General features: G+C 46.0%; 1 protein-coding gene across 6 annotated transcripts in view; it reads left to right on the top strand.

Moving 5' to 3' along the window:
* Window positions 1–21,087, top strand: part of Gab1 (GRB2 associated binding protein 1) — a 111,852-nt gene that overhangs the window by 51,077 nt on the left and 39,688 nt on the right. The window contains exon 1 of one of the 6 annotated variants that reach the window (XM_051169108.1): window positions 187–319. The exons of the other annotated variants lie outside the window; for them this stretch is intronic. The gene's annotated coding sequence lies outside the window, so the exon portion shown is untranslated. Of the gene's footprint in view, window positions 1–186; window positions 320–21,087 lie in introns of those variants that run through there. 6 annotated transcript variants of the gene reach the window in all.

The raw sequence follows: 21,087 nt of genomic DNA, 5'->3' as shown, positions 1-21,087 counted from the left end.
AGCTGTGCCACAGGCTCCTGTGTCTCCTGTGAGGTAGAGCCTTTAAATATTGAATTTAAACTGTGAGTAAACTTTGGATTGAGAGAGGAGGGAGGGAGGGAGGGAGACAGACAGACAGACAGACAGAGATCATTCAGTAGAAAGATGCTTGCTGCAGCGACTCAGCATGCCTCAGCCTGCCTGTAATCCGAGAACATGGGGGCAAGAAGATCAAAAGTTTAAGGTCAGCCCCAACTGCCTATGGAGTTGAAGGCCAGCCTGGCCTACATGAGAGCATGCTTCAAAAAGGACCAAATCCAGCAGGCATTAGGATGGCAAGGTGAGCACAGTGACAAGTGTGGGTCGGCCAGGCCCTTCCTCCCTCTCACCCCGTCCACTACCCTAACTGACAGGAAGGCCCGCTTTTCCTTGTGTTGTGTTTGGTGCCTCCCAGACCCTCTTCAAAAGGTCACCTGTGAAATATTTCATAGCTGTTATAGCCCACATCTCCTCCACTCTGCTGTGGAATTCTAGAACTTACTAATTCTCTCTGGCTGTGATTGGCTGCTAGCTGTTGGTCAGTGCCCCTAGCCTCTGTCACTGGTGTATGTGTCACACAGACCCTTTAGCATCTCCGTGTAAGAGAGGACCTGTGGCACTTGTCTCTCGATATCTGACTAATTAGACTTAACGTAGTGTCTTCCAGTGCCATCAATTTTGGTGCCAATCACAGGATATCATCTTAATGAATGAATAATATTCCATTGCATCAGTGGTATATCAATTAAAAAATCATACCAATGAAATTGATATGCCATAATTGTTTAAATCTAGATTGATTTCACATCTTGTGAATTGTGCTGCTGTAAACACAAAGTAATGACAAGGATGGCAACATTAATTAACCCTGATTGTGTGTGTGTGTGTGTGTGTGTGTGTGTGTGTGTGTGTGTTATTCATGTGTTGAAACATTGCACTGTGCCCTCCACATGCATGTGATTATTACATTAATTGAAAAAATGTATTCCTACAAAGTACATGCTTACCACTAATGATTTGATCCTTGCACACTGTCTCCGGCTATCAAATCGTACATAGAATTATCTCAATAAGTAGGAGGGTGAAAACGCTTAGGAAGGCCCTGCTCCCAAGTAAGCCCAACCAACCCCTTATCTGACCTGGCAAGGGCAAAGTACATTGGCTTCTAAAGAAACTTCACAGACTCAGTGCTGTTACTGCAGCGTACTCGAGGGAAGGTGAGGAACGGGCAAAGGGTGAGGCTGATGGTCTTGATTTTTTTGTTGTCGTTAAGATGGCCTCTGTTGTATGAAAGGAGGGCATTGCCCACGTGTTTACTGTGGTTTTCTTTCCCTTGTCGCTGCCCCCCGGGAGAACAGGAGTTGCCGACACAGGTTTCTGCATTTAGAAGGAAGGAATTCAGGTTAGATGTTAAGTAGAAAAGTTAAGCGGCTTGCCTCATGAGAGACAGGCAAATTGGGCGTCAAGGGCTGCCGGCAGATACTGTCAGATGCCAGGAAAGACCTCCGGTTCCTTCCTCTTCCGTGCTGAGAAACTGCTGAAAACAGTCAGAAGGAGTGGGGGGGGGGGGGGGGGGGAAGATGTCTTGTCCTACTGTGTGGAGATTTTAAAACAATCTGTATTAGCTGGGAACTTTGTGTATACGTGAAGCCCCTGCACGGATAAGGGGCGATGTTGAAGAAAGAGCTGGCTGTTTCTAGTTGTTTTTGTTTTAAGTGCCCTCTTGTCTAACTGCTAAAAATAACTGCCGTTACTTTAAACAGATGGCCCCAGTTTAATAGGAAAGAAAGTAGAAGTGAGATAGTTTCTTAGTGTCCATGCCCCACCACCAGCTAAAATTAGCCAAGTTTTATATAAATACATACTTACGGGGAGCAACGTCTAAGGGCGGGCTTTGTAGATGGAGCTGTGTATCCTGGTAGATTGAAAGCCAGTGTAAGTGACTTAATTCAGAACAGAACTTTGCATCTTTGGGTTTAAAAACCACCATTATCATTTTGAGGTGAGGGCGGGAACATGTGCAGAGATTGGAGGACAACTTTGAAGTGAGTTCTCCCCACCCAGTGTCATAATGGGTTCCTCGGGTCACCAGCTGTGTGTGGCAAGCGAATGTCTTTAACTACTGAGCTGTACTGAGCCGCCTTGCTGGTCCAGGACTTCTGGCTTTTAAAAGACATTTAAATTGTGGTAAAATACGTGTAACCTAAAAAATTAATGCCAAAGAGTGTGATGCACTGAGATGGCGAGAGAGCACGCCGAGGTCACTATTTTACGTAAGTATGTCCTCTCAGGTGACCAGGCCGACTTCAAGTTGGTGGCATTCACAGTCCACAGAGATAGTTCTGACACTGCAGATAATCTTTGGAGCCGGGCGTGGTGGCGCACACCTTTAATCCCAGCACTCAGGAGGCAGAGACAGGCGGATCACTGTGAGTTCGAGGCCAGCCTGGTCTGCAAAGTGAGTCCAGGACAGCTATGACTATACAGAGAAACCCTGTCTCAAAAAGAAAAAAAAAAAAAGAAGAAGAAGAAGAAAATCTTTTGATAAGGGAACAACAAGACTGAATCTTCAGTGTGCAGACATGTCAGCAAGTGGTGTTATATGTCAGCAGTAACCCCAAGAACAGTATTAAGACAGAGACATCAAGTCTTATCACAAAACTCAAGGTGGTTGGTTTTTCTTTTCTTCTTTTATAATTTATTTCTATTTTATGTGCATTTATACTTTCCCTGTGTGCACGTCTGTGTGAGGGTGTCATATCCCCTGGAACTGGTAGGTGTGAGCTGCTGTGTGGGTGCTGGGAATTGAACCCAGGTCCTCTAGAAGAGAAGCCTGTGCTGTTAACCACTAAGCCATCTCTCCAGCCCTACCCACCCCCACCCCCAAAGTCGTGGGTTTTTTTTTTTTTTTTTTTTTTTTTTTTTTAAAGATTTTATTTATTTATTATGTATACAGTGCGTTGCCTGTATGAACACCTGTAGGTCAGAAGAGGGCATCAGATCACATTATAGATGGTTGTGAGCCACCATGTGGTTGCTGGGAATTGAACTCATCACCTCTGGAAGAGCAGTCAGTGCTCTTAACCTCTGAGCCAACTCTCCAGCCCCAAGTCGTGGGTTTTTATTATCACTCTTTCTCTCATTTGTGGCTGTTTCATCTGGTTCTTATCTGGGGGTGGTTTGGCCTGTGCATATCCACAGACCACAGATGGTGCTTGGATTTAGATGCTTGCGTTTCTTTACCTGTTCTGTGCCTGTGAGGTTGTGAGCTCTTGGGTTCCAGGGTTGTGGACTGTAAGATTGCCTGGAATCTCATGTAAACTTGCTTCTGCCTGAACTTGGCTCTGTGAAAAGAAGTAGACTGGCCCATAGAAAATAGTAAAACTGGGACTGAGGAGATGGTATCCTCTGTAAGGTGTCGGCTGCACAGGCCTGAGGACCTGACTTTGGTCGCCCAGGATGCTTGTAAAAAGCCCAGGCTTTGCTGAGGGATCTGGGGACCCTGGGGGATTTGGGGGTGGGGGGCGGGTAGGGATGGAGGTAGATTGGATCTCTGAACCTTGTTGGCCAGCTCTTACCTCCCCAACTCATGAGCCTCCGTGTTAGTGACTGGTACACCCTGTCTCAGAAAGTAAAGGAGAGCAGAGGAGGAAACCAGCCAACCTCTGGCCTCCGTATGCACCAGCATGTACACACACTCACATTAACAAGTGCTCACACTAGGATACACATAGCCATCACCACCACACAGGTATATGCCTATACATAAACACACACAAATAATAAAATTGTAGACCAGTGGTTAGCAAAGTGGACGGCTGAGCTGGTTTTTATCTAAGAAAGCTGCTCATTTGTCTTGAAAGGGCCATTAAAAATAAATAAATAAATAAAAAACAAAACAAAACAAAAAAAACTCCAGAAAGATGTTCGTGGTAGTTGTTAGCCTTAACGAAAACATTTGCTGCTCCTCGGAGTCAGGATGCGTGAGGTCAGAGGCGTAGGCTCTCGGCTCACCGCTGGTTCCGATCTCAGTTTTACCATTTCCAGTTTGACTTGGCCAAATTGCTTAATCTCTCTGTGACTTGTTTTCACATCTATAATTGGGAATAATTACTCCCCATCTCATAGGGTTGTGGTGAAGATTAATGTAATATATAAAGTGCTTAGAACAATGTCTGGGATTAATGAGTGCTCAATAAATGTTAATCGGTGTTCCTGTGGTGGAAAACATCATAAAAGAGCTTCTGCATTCGGTCTTGGTGTCAGCTAGTACATGCCCAACCCTTCCAACTGTTTTTGCAATTTCTGCATTGATAAGGGAAGGCTGCTTTTGTTTTAAAATAGTGAATGCTTTACTTAAAAAACAAAACAACAACAAACAAAAATGTAAATCAACTTGAATCTACACTCAAATGTGAAAAAAATGCTTGAAAAAAAAAAAGGAGACATAAACAGAGATACCTTCCAAGTGAAGGGAGGTCAAAGGTCATTTGTGCTGGTCATGTTAACACACACATGGCTGGTCATCTCAGGACTCTGGATGTTGAGGCAAGAGATTGATGCATTCCAGGCCAGCCTTGCCTGCATAGTAGAGACCCTGCCTCAGAAAAGGCAAACAGAAAAGTCCTCCGATGTGCTTCGGGAAAGCAGAAGAAGACATGATGTGAAATGCGAGCTATAGATGAGAAGAGAATGGGAGAGAGAGAGAGGGAGGGGGCATCAGAAGGGGGAGGGGAAGACAGATAGAGGCTTCTCAGGGGTGTCCAGTGTCCACGTCCACATGGATCGTTCAGGGTCCAATTTAATCCCTCCGCTTCCAAGGAATGTGTGACTCCTGTTTGGTTCTTTTCTGTCGAAAAGATAAATTTTCAGCACCAAGTCAAGTAACCATATGCTGTAAATGTCACCTCAGGAATCCCCGCCCCCCCCCCCCATGCATACATAACCATCATACTTTATTTAGTTCTTAAGACACCAGGCTGGCCACTCACAATTGCTGGCTTTGTTTTGGATTTATCGAGACAGGGTTTCTCTGTGTGACAGCACTGGCTGTCCCGCAACTGGCTCTGTAGACCAGGCTGGCCTCGAACTCACAGAGATCCGCCTGCCTCTTCCTCACGCAAAGTGCTGGGATTAAAGGCATGTGCTACAGTTGCTATCATCATTTGATAAACTTTTGAGCGCCTTTGTCGCCTCTGATACCTCTATGTCCTCACGTGGGCTTTCTAGTAGGAAAGGGACAAATGATTATTTAGAAGACTAGAAAATGCTCTTTAAAACTTAATGAAATAGCTCTCTCTCTCTCCCTCCCTCGCTCTCCCCCAACCTCCCTCTCTCTCCCCTCTCCCTCCCTCCTTCCCTCTCTCTCCCTGCCCTCTCCCTCCCCCCTCCCCCTTCTTCTCTTCACTCTTGCTGTGCATTCTGTCTGTGGATATGGGCCTGGAGTGAGGAGTGGCCAAGGATGGGTATTCGGTGCTGTCAGGGGATTGCAGTAATGGCCTCACATGAGGATTGCTCGGTGAAGCGCACATTGATTACCTCATCTTATTAGCTGATGGAGATGGTCGAGAGGACAGGCTTGCAGAGCTTTTAAGCCTGTGTAGCTCCCAGGATCTGAGCCTAAGAGCTTGCTAATTGTCGTTTCCCAGAAGGACCATGGCAAGGGTAGTGGTGGTTTGGTCTGAGGGACCCTGTTAGGGCATTTCCCCATGTCCTTGGGATGGTTTAAGAAAGGCTAGGACCTACAGAGCAACTTGAGTTTTCTTTTGTTGCAGTTGTAGGCTTTTTTTTTTAATCGCTTGTTTTTTTTGTTTGTTTGTTTTGTTTTTGTTTTTGTTTTTGTCCTCCTCTACTAGAATTTGAGTTTGCTGAGGCAGACTTGTGCTAGTTCATTAAAGCGCCACCCTTCCAGCTATGACAGCAGGGGCACTTGTCAGTACTCAATAAATATATTTGTAATGGAGCGAACAGATGAATGGATGAAATAAACATAACCACTATTCCCAACAAAATGCCTCTCCCAGATGGAGGCAGGTTGCCAGTGGCATTATTTTAGATCCGTTTTTGCTAAGAAGAATATTGTCAATTTTGAATGATCTCCATTGAACATGTACGCAGTTGGGTGTGCCAAAGGAAAACTCAACTCAGGCTGTTGAGCGTTCATGATTTTGCAGGGCAAATGACGACTGACAGGATGGCTAGGGCAGCAACCCAGACAGGGAAGGCTTGAACCCGTAACCCCTAAGAATGTCTGAGCGGACTCTGGAAAGTTTGCCGTTCTGCTCCTTGTAGGATGGGAATGCAGCAAGAGCTAAAAGTCTTTAAACTTGTCTTTCAGCAAATTACAAAACGCATTGAACCATTATGTCACGTGTCATTTTTTTGTTTGTTTGTTTTTAAAGATTTATTTATTACTTATACAGTATTCTGCCCACCACAAGAAGGCATCAGATCTCATTACAGGTGGTTGTGAGCCAGCATGTGGTTGCCGGGAATTGAACTCGGGACCTTTGGAAGAACAGACGGTGCTCTTAACCTCTGAGCCATCACTCCAGCCCGTTATGTGTCGTTGAAGGCCTGACTTCCACACATTTTCTTAGGCCCTGGATAGAACAAGATGAACATACTGAGGAGGAAGGCAGGATGCAGGGGTTTGCTGGCTCCTGTGTCGGGGTTATTAGCTCCCAATCCTGAGTGGAGAAGAAGGAGACAAAGGGTAGATTCCAGCAGGACCTACCTGTGTAGAATGCCTAAGTAAGTGTGTGACGGGGGTCGTTGGGGGGGGGGGGCGAGTATTAGTTTTCTGTTGCTGCCGTAAATGACCTGTTGCTATCATAAAATGCTACCGTTGGCAGGGGAAAGGCTTGTTTCTGTTTATGGTTCTAAAGGGATGGTGTCCCTCATGGCAGAGAAGACTTGGTTCCTGGTGGGAGCACCAAGAAACTGAGTGATCACATTGCGTCTTCACTTATGAAGCAGTGAGAGAGAGAGAGAGAAAGAACGGGAAGTGGGGTCAAAATAGAACGCGGCAAAGCGACCCACTTCCTCCAGCAAGACTTTGACTCCCGAAGGTTCCATAACCTCCCCAACAGTGCCACCATTCTGGGCACCAAGTGTTCAAACACATGCGGCCATGGGGGACATTTTCTATTCAAACCACAACAGCTTTGGAAAGGCAACTAATTGGCGAGGTTAAAAAAAAACAAAAAACAAAACAGACTTCCATCCGAGCCTGACTCTGAGAGCATTCGCTGTTGAGTGACATGAGGAAGGTGGCAAGGACACTAGACTAGCAGAGAAGCAAATATAATCCTAGACCTTCTTGGGACGTAGGGAATGTGCATCTATGGTCACAGAGCTGTGACTGCTTTGTTGATTTAAAGTTGATGCAAACTTCAAAATTAAAGGGGAAAATTAAAGGGCGATTAAAAGTCTACATCCAGCCGGATAAGTGGCACACACACTCAGGGAGTGTGGGTCGCTGTGAGTTCGAGGCCAGCGTGGTCTGCAAAATCCAGGGCAGCCAAGGCTACACAGAGAAATCTTGTCTCGAGATAGGGTGGCATAAAAGGTCTAGATAGAGCAGATAGAACTCAGAAGGGCACGAGGAGCCACAGAGAGAGCAGAGAGAAAAGTAATATTACCAGAGAGTTAGTTGGGGTAAGACTGAGGAAATAAGGCGCAGGTTAAGGGTGTGGCTTGAAGCTCACCAAAGGAGGGAAAACCATATCAGGAGAAGGGCAAAGTGAGATACAACACAGGTCAAACGTGATAGGTTACATGTGAGCATGCTGTTTTTCTTGTAAAATATGCTTTCTTTTAAGCATATTCACCATAAACTGACTTTATCCCAGATGTTCCGCATCTACCTTTGGTTTAGGTGAGTTGAGGGGCGCAGGAAAGAAGAAATGCAAACAATAAATGCCACTTTTGAAAACTTCTCTCAAGTCCGGTGGGCAACAGAACGCTGGGAGAGCAAGCATCTAGAAGCACTTCCGGTGACACAGGCAGCCGCCTTTGGAAGGAAGGGAGGTAGTGTGTCCTCCCCTCCCCAAACACAGATGGGCAGAGGATGAGGTGAGGTGAAGAGGGGAGAGGGGTAGATCCAAGCTTAACCAGACAGGGAGACGGGTACCTCCGAAGAGAAAACAAAGCCTAGGCTTACTTCTGCCTTGTGTAGAACTGAGGTGCAAGACAGACACCTGGGACGGCCTGGCTGGGGTGGTGGTGGCGGCGTTGCCTTGGAAGCCGCTTCATGCTTTGACTCTACTCGTGTATAGGTTTAATAGAACAATTTAAGGCAAACGTTCGCATTCGGTGAGTGTTATTTAACGTTCTAGGAGCTTGTTAGATGGTACAGACTCAGTCCGTGCCCTCAGTTTGTTTACAAATTGTGTTTGAGGAGAGGTTTAATTCAGAACCTATAAGAACACTAACCCTGTGTTTAAAAAAGAAAAAAAAATTCTTGGGGTCAGGGAAATGATAACCCGAATTTGATTCCTGGAACTCACATAAAAAGCTGGATGTGTCCGTGCGTATTTGTAATTCCAGCGTTCTCGCTGTGAGATGGAGACAGGAGAATCTCCAGGCTCTGGAGCCAGCTAGCCTGGGGGGCGGGGAGGGGGGGGGCAGCATCGTAACAGAAACAAGAGACCCTGTCTCAAAAACAAGGAGGAAGGTGAGAACAGACTCCCGAAAGTCGCCCTCTGACTGCCACACATGCGCATGAGCACATTTCTAAGGATTCATTCTTGAATAGATGATTTGCGTGGTTCTTTTTTCCCCCCAATATAACTTAACTACTAGGGAGTAGCGTTGGTTCTTCCCTGCGTAGCCCAGTCTGCTGTTACACTATAAATACATCCCTTGCTGCCAATCAGATGTCCAAATGCAACAGCTGCCACTTCTGTGTTTTGTTCTTTGTTACTCATTTTAATGAATAATTTGAACTGACTCCAGAACATGAACTTACACATATAAGCATGCTTTGAGGCTTGTGTCATGTGTTTCAAACTGAGTGATGACGTCATTCTCTAAATATAGTGAATTTTAAGAGAGTGAATTATTTGAGCTGTTTTCCCCTACCATAAATAATTTGGCAGGAAGACAGAGAGAAGAGACAAGGGATAAAACCACTCAAGGAGCTATATCTGAGAATAGAGAGCCGGGGAAACTCGCGTACCTCCTTCCTCCTGATGCATACCTTTTGGGTGGTCTTGGCTGAAATTTCAGCTTTTCTGGTAGAGAGCCCAGGCAGTGACATGCGTTCAAAGGAGAAGGAGAGCTGAACAGGGAGGCTGGTGGCCTCAGCCTTCTCGGTCCCCATCCGTCTTTCGTGGCACAATAGTTGAAAGGCAGGAAAATCCAGCCTTCGTCGTCCTAGCATTTGCTTGATAAATATAAGCTCTGTGTGCCCTGTTTGCCCTGATTTCAGCTGCTGTCCCCTCACTTCCTTCAGAGAAGCTGGCAAGCGTCTTCCAAGCTGATGCTGCATCCTTGCAAGGTGTGGCAAGGCGTGGTCGTAGGTCACAGAGGCTCATCCACTGTGGAACCGGCCGAAGGGCTAGCACCACTGTGCTTCTGTAGAAGGTGACACGGTGCTTCGATGGGAAAATTTTTGTATGACTTTTCTCACTTGACTGTTGTACAGTTCTGAGAAGCAGAACTCCTACTGGTGCCAGAGGAGTTTTCTGTGCCCTTAAGTATATGGGAGGAAATCTAGGACCACCTCTGGAGACAAGAGTGATGGTGCATTCTGGTTTCTTAGGAACAAAGACATTGAGCGACCCATCATTTAAGGCCCGACATTATATCCAGTTCGTGTGCCTCACCTTCAGCCATCGTTTCTCTGTGTTTTGTTCCGCACATGTGCCTCTCGTATAGCTGTGCCTGTCTGTCTTGGGAACCTGTGTCACTAGTCCCCAGGGGTTAAGAGTCTCCAGATGGGCTCTGTATGCCCGCCAGCAGCCCTCTCTGTCATCCCGTCCGTCAGGGACTGCATGTGTATTGGTGGGGATCTCTAATATAAAAGGAGCTGCTGGTTTCAAAAGGCAGCTGTGGTGGAGGATGAGGTCATAGGCAAACCATGCAACCCCTTCTCCACAGAAAGATCCCCACAGAGATAAATGTGCTTCTGGAAGAGCCACACCATGTCGCCTGCTGCTGTCCCCAGCTTGCTTTACTTTGCCTGCACCTGTGGAGAGTGATCCTGTGACCTCCAGAGCCCTGCTTATGGACATGTTTTTAGTTTAATTATTCATGTTTAGGACATACAAAAACCAAAAATGAGGGGCCAGGCTATTTCGGCCTGGATACTAACAAGCCGATGAATTATTGTCTTATCTGTGGAGAAATCCACATAGAAACTAGATACAATCTAAAGATGAGGGCTTTTCCTTATAAGGTAAGGATCACCAGCCAAAGGTGCTCAAGGAAGCAGCTTGCCCAAGGTGTAGAGACCGGGTAGTCACTGGGTCAAAGGTGCTTACCGGGAACTCCAGTCTTCTTCCTGAGCTGTAGAAGATAGAAACAACCTTCCGGTGTATGTTTTGTTTTCTGCCACCGTCCTGTTTGTTTTTCAGATTTGTTTGGTTTGGATTTTTTGCTGTGCAGCCTGTTTTAAGCGGTCCCTGCGTATGCTCCACTAGGGGGCAGACATGTCTTCATTCCTTGCGGCCCCAGACACTTGGGGCAAATCTTTCTACATAGTTAGGTTTCATATAATGATTTTTAGTTTGCTTTTCCTATATTTAAGGTATATTCATATCTATACAAGTTCAATGGCAATTGCTCAGTTCATTAGTACATGATGGTACAGCCATCATGAAGCCACTTAACAGTAGTCACTTATCGGGAACTATCTTGATGCTTAGCGTTCATCTGTGCATGGAAACATTAATTCACTCATTCACGCTCCATTTTGTTGGGTTATCATGTGTTAGGTTTTGAGAGTAGAACAGCAGTGAGGGAGGGCAAGATGTGGGAAGCCTGGAAGCCATTTGGTGAGAGGACTACGCAGTGAGAAAAGAGGTGGGTGGGTGGGTGGGGGGAGGGAGGGAGGGTGGTTCACAATAACAACGGTATTGTAAAGTTTCTAATTTTGATTATTCTCTACAAACTACTCAGAAGAACCAGCCTGCTTGTGCACCTACATCTCAGTGCTCAGGAAGCTAAGACAGGAGGATTGGGGGTTCGAAGCCAGCTTGCACTACTTAGTGGAATGCTGTCTCAAAAGACTGAGGGCTGGGATTACAGCTTGGTGTGGGATACCTGCCTGTCATATATGTGTGTGTTTATATTATTCTTTATATTTACCCGCTAACTTTTCAGTTTTACTATTCTTCAAAGTGAGCTTGATAAAGAAAACAATACCGCTTGCATAACGTTAGCTCAGAATGCTTGCCCGAAACACGGGACAGCCCTCAGAAAAGAAAGCTCCACCCGAGTCATTTAAGAGATGTACACATTAGTAGGTTATCACTTCCAAGTAAAGGACTGAGGTGTGACAAAAAGATTTTCTTTCTCTAATTTTTTTTTTAATTGCTAAATTTTTAAGATTTCTTAAAATTACAGAGGAATAAAAGTCAACAGTATCTGAATGTTTATCTCACAGTGGCACACTGAGAAGATGCTCCGCTGCTCCTGCCAGGGCCTTGGTGAGACTTGTCTTGAGATACCATGTTGGGCAGCGTTAGGGCTTTTGTTGGGAGTATTTTCCCTGCTTTGATTGAAAACACCCTGCTTCTCAAGAACAGAATTAGAAGCTTGGTGCGGCAGCGCACACCTTTGGTCCCAGCACTCAGGAGGCAGAGGCAGGGGGATCTCTTGAGTGTGAGGCTAGCCTGCCAGGGCTAAATAGTAAGCCCTGTCTAGAAAAACAAAAGCACAGGATTAGAATTTGAGTGGCCATCTTGCACATGCCTACACCCGTTGTGCCAGATGGCATGTGGGGACTTGTCATGTGTCTGCTCTCCATGGCTTATCCGTGTGAAGAATGAGGCCAGGGAAAGGGGCAGAGAGCCCTGGGGTGGAGAGTAGGTGTGCTGAGTGGAAAAACACAAGCAGGACATCCTGGGGCTTAGGCCCCTCCATCACATACTGGGGCAGGGGGTTGTTGTAATTTGGAGCATTCTAGTTAAAGGGAGGCAACGTGTCATTCTTGTTCTTTCCTGCCTGCCTTCCCTCACCCCTAACCGACTCCTCCTTCATTCTAGTTAAACATCAGCGATTGCATATTTAATGTAAAAGAGCAAAACATGAGTGTCGGGGGTGTCCTGTGGGATGTCCGGGAGACATCTCCGCAAGCCCAAAGCCAGCCCTGCGGTCTGAACTCGGGGGCTATATTTAGACGACTGTGTGGATCCTGTATTTTTTTTTTTTTTTTTTTTAATGCTGTAAACATGTTGATGTGGTTATTTTTAGCTTTCACAGACTCTAGTGAACTTCTGAGTTGGCCAGTAGACGGAGGCAGTTGTGGCTGTCGCCTGCACCTCAGATACTCCACTTTGTCAATGGCTCTGATTGTCCCAGTTCGTTACCGATGTGTTCAGAGCGTGTTAGCCTGTAGGCTGTCTGGCTTTAACTACACAGTATGGCTGCATGCCGGGGACCGCACATCTGTCTGGTGGGGCGTGTTTAGTGTCTATGAACTGTGTGGCTTTGGCCATGGTTTTGACTCGAGTTGAAGATGCATCAGGTGCTGCCGCTTGGCGGAAGCCTCTAACCCTTTTCTCATCACACCAGCCATGCCGTGGTCCTCCAACAGCGCCGTGTGCCTACAGATCCTTGCTCTTGTTTTTATTATCTTCAGCCCACTGGACTACATTCCTGTCGGCCAAAGGTTATGAGGCGTCTGTGTGGTGAAGAGGGTCATGGAAAGCTGACAGGAAACAGGAAGATGAGGCTCGGTTTGGATCCACAGCATTGAATGGGCGTAGTACTCGCATGTTTTCCAAAGAGTCAATAATAGTCAACAGTCCAGTGTGACCCAATTAAAAAAAAAACATTTATTTATTACTTGTTTGTATGGATATCTGTGTGTGTGTGCCTAGTGTATGTGTGCCTACCACTTGTGCAGGATCCCTTGGCGTTTAAAAGAAGGCATCTTGAGCCAGGCTTGGTAGCACACATCTGTAATTCCAGCACTTGGGGATGCAGAGGCAGGTGAGTCGCTGTGAGTTCGAGGCCAGCCTGGTCTACAAAGTAAGTCCAGGACAGATGAGACTATACAGAGAAACCTTGTCTTTGGGGGGGGGAAAGGCATATTCTTCCCCTGGAGCTGGAATTATAAGCAATTAAGAGCTGCTGTGTAGCTGCTAGGGACTGAGCCCAGGTCCTCCTCAGGGACAGCGTGTGCCTGCACTAACACAGTGCTGGCTGTGACCTGGCCTCACTGTGGCCATCCCTGCCTTATTATCATTGTGAATGCTCCATGCGAAGCTTAAATAAGCATATTTTTATGTTTTGCTGAAAACTGGAAAAACAAACAAACAAACAAAACCACTCATCTTACCCCAGAAATAAATCTTTAAGATTGGATAGATGAACAAGAAATGAAATTGAGAAGTCTTAGGACTTTTTTCAAAAGATAAGTTATTTTAATGTTTTTATTATTATTATGTATATGCGTGTTTCTGTGTGGAGGTTTGTGCAGTTGTGTGCAGATGCCTGTGGAGGCTGGGAGATGGTGATGAGCCCCCTGGACAGGAGTTATATGTGGCTGTGAACTGTCCCCTCTGGGTGTTGAGAGCAGAACTCAGGTCCTCTGCAAGACCACACTCACTCTGAACTTCTGAGCATCTCTACAGCCAGAAGATTAGGAAAGGGGAAAAAAAAAAATCAAGATTGCTTTTTCATCCCTCTTTTCCCCCACCGCATGACAGGGTTTCTCTGTGTAACGTAGCCTTGGCTGTCCTAGGCTCACTTTGTAGACCAGGCTGGCCTTGAACTTAACGAGATCTGCCTGCCTCTGCCTCCTGAGTGCTGGGATTAAAGGCTTGTGCCACCATGCCTGGCTCAGTTATTGTTTCGGCGGGGTGTTTTTGTTTATTTTTTATTTAGGTTTTGTTTTGAGCCTAGGCTATATAAGATTCTATGTAGCTTTGTGTCAACTTTTCCTGGGGAGATAGAAAAAAAAATACTGTTCAGCCCAGAAAGCTACTAACCATGGATGGAAGGATGTGATCTCCCCAAGTCTAGCAGGGTGAACCAGTATGCTGAAAGGATTCCTTAAAGGGGCATGGGCAGTTTGCAAGCACCCGAGCTACTATAAGCTGTCAGTCAGTCTTTGATGAGGGGTAGGTCCCATGAACCCTTGCCTTCCTCTGTGATGCAGTGTCACAGGCCCAGTCTTGTGATAGAAATCTATAGATAATCACAATTGCTCAGAGTTATAGAAGGCGACGCAGTGCCATGCCTAGGGGAACAGCATTTCAGAACAGTAGAGTACGACCTTGAACTTGAGGTGCCTCTGTTTCTACCTCCCAGATGCTGAGAGCACATACATGAGTCAACATGCCAGGTTTTATATGGTGCTGGGTATCCAACTCGGGCATCCATGCATGGTAGGCAATAATGGCTAACACTCTGGCCCTGTCACCACTGCCTCTTTTGGTGGGTTTGAGGCTCATGATGATGCTTGTGCCTTCCGGCTCTGTTCAGCTAGATGGGTTGGGTCTTCTCTACCTGGGCATTTAATCTGCCTCTGCCTTTCCAGGAAGAGGAGCCGTATTACATACTTGCTCTTCAATGGCTGCAAACTCATGCTAGCTTTCAACTGGCTGGATTGCGTTGAACCTGCAGCTGCCTCTTGCCTAGAACTGCACAGCAGGCTGAATGTGGCTCTCCAGACATGGAGTGGATATGCTAGCCCCACCTGCGTCTTCATCCCAGTGTGGAGGAGAGCGAGAAAGAGACGATAACTGTGAACCCAAAGCAGGCTGGCTCTCTTCTTCCCTATGTCCTTGAGCTACACTGCTGCCCAGATCTCATCGAGTTCACCTAGAAAGAGGCATGGTTATCTTTTCCCAGCGCCATCTTGGTCAGAGTAAGAAAGTCTGTAGACATGTGCCAACCGATCGGAAATGCAACTAGATGCAAGCAGGAGTTAGTGTTCACTGGTAAGAGAACACCCCAGAAAGGTCCCCCAAAGTGCTCTGGTGAGAATTAGTACTAGGAGATGACTGGCTTGGCATGTTGGTGACTCTGTTTCCCTGCTAGGAGTCCAAAGCAGAGCGGCCTCCTCACGAACTGTAGTCTGTAGTAAGCAATAGGGAAGTGAAGGCCTGCTTAGTGTAGTCTGTGCCTATCACTCCTTAGCCCGTCCTTCCCCCCGCCGCCCCCACCACCCTTACCCCACCATCATCCCTACCCCCCACTGCCATCCCTACCGCCCCTCAATACCACCCCTAGCCCCCAGGAAAAGCTCTGCTTGCTTTCAGCAAATTCTCAAAGCCAGTTCATGTCTCACAGGGGGAAGAAAAGAAGTTTTAAGTTTTACTGTAGAATTTATACTCCAGCCTTCAGAGAGACAGCAATTTAGCAACTGTGTCCAGAGAGGAAACTGTCCACACAAGACTTGCTCAAGCTCTCTCTAGCTGCTGCGCAGTTTGGTTTGGTAGGGGTGGCTGTTGTCCTCTGGTAGAGCCCCTCACGCTTTCTACAGGTGGCAAACCCGCTTTCATCCAGATGAAGCACGTGACCCCTCATATTTAGAAGTTCACCCGACAGTTCAGGAGCTGGAACGAGCCGTCGTGCTGTAGTTTTGTTTTTTGTTTTTTGGGTTTTTTTTCCAGCATGTTCTTCTGTTTATATTACTAAGCTAAAGTTAGCACAAATAGGGCAAGGCTAGAAAATGGTGACCATGGTTTGAAAACAGGAAATTTTAGGCTTCTGTGTGTGTGTGGAACAGACGGTGGAAGTTCCCACGAGGCCAACTTTTTCCTAATTTAGCTCTAAGAGAGAAGATAATGCTTCCTGGAAAACAACGGAGCGTTTTCAAGCGCACAGCTTTCTTTTGTCCCTGTCCATGGGTAGTTTGTTTTTCTTGATTTCACTTACACTTGAAGCAGTATTTTGGAAATTGAGTAGTTTTGGTGGAGAAAGCAAATCCCTAGGCGCGTACTTTATGTTTTTAGGCATTTAAGCATTTGAGTGTGTGACTTCTGGCTGGCATGGCTTTTGAAGCTGATGAGAATATTATGGGCGTTAGGTGGGGGAAAGGAAGCAGTGCACTCATCTATTTTAGGCGTTCCCAGCTTTGCTTGTTTGTTTGTTTTTAACCCCTGAATCCAGTCCTCAAAACCAAGTCTCTGTCCAAGCCGTTTCCTGACTAGGCTGCTTCCAGATGTGTCCTGGCATTCTATGTCTGAGAGAAACATGAAATTTGTTCACTAATTGCAGACGGACGAGAAAATGGCATTTCCAGGCAACACACACTTTTCGTTTTCTGTATACCGTTCCTAGATTTTTTTTAAAAAGTTATTTTCTTTTTCAAAGCCTTTTTAGGCATAAACTCAAAATATATAACATTTGGAGTTATAAAAGGCTGTTGAGAAGATGCGATTTACTAAAGTCTATAAAACACATGCAGCTTGTAGGAACCTCTCACCTGTGGCACAGAGTCATCACAGTTAACAGTGGGATCTTTTCTCTAAACTTGTGTATGTGCAAACATGACTATTTCAGACAAATAGAGCCATACCTCATGTACAACTGTGCAGCTTTTGTTTTGTTGTTTGAGACAAGGTCTCAACAGTCTAGGCCGGCCTATAATCAATCCACTGTATAGCAGCCCCGTCTGACTGTATTCATGGCCATCCTCCTGCCTCAGCTTTTCTCAGGTGCTCAACTTACCATGAACCAAGCAACTTTCCCCTCCGATGTAACAGTTACGTTGGTGGTATTTTGCATGTGTGTTCTATATTTTTAAAAAACCATTTTATGTATTTATTGTACAGGTGCCACACATTTTAACCATTTTCCTGCCCTTCAACTTCAGTCTAACTCGTATCATTAAAAAATGCAGTGTTCTCAGACAAATGTGATGTCACACGATGTTAATCCCAGCACTCAGGGGACAGAGGCAGCTGGATCCATGAGTTCAAGGCCAGCCTGGTGTACAGAGCAGGTTCCAGGACAGACAAGGCCACACACACACACACACACACACACACACACACACACACACACACACACACACACACCGTCTTGGAAAAAACAAAAATTAATGAAAATAAGATTCAGCGTTCTCGCTAGCCTCCGTGGCCAACAGTGCAATCCCATCACTCGGGAGGCAGAACCAGGACCCATCCTTTACTGCATAGCAAGTTAGAGGCCACCCTAGCTACATGAAACTGAACTCAACAGTCTAAGACCAAATAACAAGGTCTTTATTATCTTCATGGCAAATTTACAGACTTCTGAGATCACATGTAAAGTTTGTACTCTGTCCATCAAAGAACTCTCAGGTCATAGTCACCCCCCCTCCCCAAAATATCAAGTGTGTTGTACTTTTTCTTTTCTTTTCTTTTTTTAAAATTTTATTTTATTTTATTTATTTATTTATTTATTTATTTATTTATTTATTTTGTTTTTTTTTGTTTTGTTTTGTTTTTTGTTTTTTCCCAGACAGGTCTTCTCTGTGTAGCCTTGGCTGTCCTGGATTCCCTTTGTAGACCAGGCTGGCCTCAAACTCACAGCCATCCACCTGCCTCTGCCTCCCAAGTGCTGGGATTACAGGTATGCGCTACCACACCCAGCTTGTGTGTTGTACTTTTAGTAGACTTTCTCCCCGACACCTTCTCGGGAGAATGTGGGCTAATGAGATGTCTGTGGCCATTTGCATCTCATCCCTAGAATCTTTGTTAGGCCTCAGCAACCACCGAGGGTCCCGGTGAATTCTCCTTAACTTCCCTAAGCAAGTAGGGCTGTGGGTGCTGTCTACCAGGAGCACAGCGGATCAGCAAACAGCAGGTGCCTTTGCCAGAGAGGGAGTTGGTGGGCTTGTTTCGTTTTATTTTGAGACAGGGTTTCTCTGTGTAGCCCTGGCTATTCTAGACTCGCTTTGTGTAGACCAAGCTGGCCTCCAACTCACAGAGATCCGCCTGCCTCTGCCTCCTGAGTGCTGGGATTAAAGGCGTGCACTGCTGCCGCAGCCACCACTACCACCACAACAACGTGTTAAGTTGGGGGCTTTTAAAGTGGGTTTTGAAGGAAGTTCACTACTGGGTAAGAGATACCGGTCTGTCAGGGTACAAACAGAAAGGAAATGGAGCGTGGTAGCGTGGAAGGGAGAGCTTGGGACACAACCTCGTTTGGAAGACGTGCGCTCATGGGCTATTGTGTAACAGACACTTGGACTATAGTGACTTTCACACTTCAGGTTTCTTGCTCTGAGATCTTTTCACTAAGTTCACTGGCCTCTGTGGTGATTTCGGTGGGCAGAGAATACGAGGTCATCTTATCAAGGCTTTCAAGACCCTAACAATTTGAGAATTGTTATTGCTAATACAAAAAATAAGAATAAATAAAAGAATGGGCTGGGCTGGAGAGATGGCTCAGTGGTTAAGAGTTCCGCCTGCTCTTCCAGAGGTCCTGAGTTCAATTCCCAGCAACCACATGGTGGCTCACAACCATCTATAATGTGATCTGATGCCCTCTTCTGCAGATAGAGCATTCATATACAATAAATTAAAAAAAAAAAAAAAAAAAGAATGGGCTGAGTCTGGTTGGGGAAGCAGCTCAGAAGCATTTGGACAAAGTGCCAAGCATTTGCAGGCCGGCTGCCCTGTGAACACCACGCATACACCGCGATGGAGCCGACGTGTTGGTACTGTCACCCTAGTAGCTTAGAAGCCTATTTTCAGATCTTGCTAAAGTGTGACAGGTCTGCTTTCAGCTTAGCATAGCCAAATTTACCTAAATGTAGAAAGTGCTTATACCCGCAGTGCTTTTCTTTTTTTCTGTTTTTAAAGAATTATTTATTATATCTTAGTTCTCTTTTTGCATGTACACCTGCAGGCCAGAAGAGGGCATCAGATCCCAGTATAGATGGTTGTGAGCCACCATGTGGTTGCTGGGAATTGAACTCAGAGCCTCTGGAAGAGCAGACAAAGCTCTTAACCGCTGAGCCACCTCTCCAGCCCCAACAGGCAGTGCTTTTCAACTGAAGCTCATAGACACTTCTCGAATGTTTAGAGGTTGAAAGCAGATTAGTTGAATATTTATGCACCACTATCCTCTCCTGACAGTTCTTGAAAAGGCCAGGCAGGTTGTACCCAGACCGGTATCCCTGGCCTGTGTCGCCCGTGGATGGTACGGAGAAGAGGGCTGAGCGAAGTCCTGGGTGGATCCTGTGCCGCGGAACAGCACATGTTAGGGTCAGAGAGAGAAAAGGAGACCCCAGGCGGATGGCAAGCCATTGAGGTGTGGCCAGACGCTGGGAAGATACGGGTCGGGCTATTATGCCCTGTTAGAGAATTTGGGCTCTCTCTTGTAGAAAGTGGGCAACCAGGAAGCAGAGGGAATTGGTATCAGAGTGCAGCACATCTAAAATGTCATTAATATACAGATCTACTCATGTGGGTACGGCATTGTCTATTCGGCTTGAAACTGGAGTAATTACTGTATGTAGGACATAACAGCGACACCGTTAAGTTGTTACCTTATGGATGCAGTTTCATCGTGAAAGTCTAATAGTTAAAATGGTTTTCTCACAAGACTTTTATGTCAAGTTGATCTGAGCATTTGCTTTTGAAGGTTTCAAGAAAACTTATCTGCTTGGTCTGTTACTCAAGCAAGCCTGGAAGGCAGTATACAGCTGTCTCTGGGGCTACCGAGACAGCAGGATAAAAATAGGACAAACATTAAGAATCCCAGATATTTTCAGATAACAAAGACTGATTTGTGCGGGCCTGTTTTGCGCTGGGACAAAACAGAGAAGCCTTTGTGCTGGGATTAGCCAGTGTGCTGATGTCAGATCTCTTGTCAAGCATCGAGCTTTATTCTGACTAAATTGTGCTTTGTCCCACTATCCAGAGAACCTTTGTATCGGCCTCGTTAAAGTGTGAGTTTATGTAATTGCTTTTGTTTGCCCCGTTTCATCGGTGCCAGAGTCAGTGAGAGTGGCTCATTTTGTGACCGAGACAAACATTCACATTTGGACCATGTTAAAAATAAATAAATAAATAAATAAATAAATAAATAAATAAATAAGAGGCAGGTGCTGCCTGGCGCGGTTCTGCATTTCAGGGCTGCAGTTTTCCTGTCTTAAGCGTTCATGTCTCAGAGGGTGTCTACTCAGCCCCGAGTCTCTGGCCCGCTGTGGCCCCTGCCCCTGCAGTTTCTTTTTCTTTTTCTTTTTTTTTTTTTTTTGGTTTTTTGAGACAGGGTTTCTTTGTGTAGCCTTGACTGTCCTGGACTCGCTTTATAGTCCAGGCTGGCCTCGAACTCACAGTGATCCACCTGCCTCTGCCTCCCGAGTGCTGGGATTAAAGACGTGCTCCACCACACCCAGCTCGCAGTTTCTAAAGGCCTTCTGGGTGCTGCTGCTGATGGGAAGGACCAAATGAGGAAAACTGGTTCAACAGGTCTCAGAAAGGGATACTTCAGGCATCTGGAAGGCGCACAGGGAGACTACAAACCCATGTTCTTCTGAGTTTGTAGTTTCCCCATCGCCCTAGCAGTGTCCTGGGGCAGTTATTTACATGTGCTGTTCACGTGTGTGTCCCGTTCAGGGCCTCTTTTCCTCACATAGAGGAAGTTTGAGAAGGTCTGATCTCATTTTAATGAGGCTATAAATTGCATTTCATATCCCCCAAACTGTACCAACTTGATTTCCTTTGGGAATTCTGCAGGTGGCCAAGGAAGGAAAGGCCTAGAAGGTTGGGGAAGAAAACATAGTAGACTTTCAGGAAGAGAACGGACAGAGTTTGGCCTCAAAGACAGAAGACAGACATGATAGTTGATAAGATGTAAGGGAGAAGAAAGGTTAGGAACAACAGTTAAAAGATTGTAGGTGAGGCCGAGGGGATGCTCAGCTGAGAAAGTGCATACGTGCAAGCATTAGGACCT

This window comes from Acomys russatus, chromosome 26 (genome assembly GCF_903995435.1).
Source record: "Acomys russatus chromosome 26, mAcoRus1.1, whole genome shotgun sequence".
NCBI classification, from domain to species: Eukaryota; Metazoa; Chordata; class Mammalia; order Rodentia; family Muridae; genus Acomys; species Acomys russatus.
The sequence above is the reverse complement of the archived record's forward strand: the minus strand, read 5'-3'. Positions and strand labels throughout refer to the sequence as shown.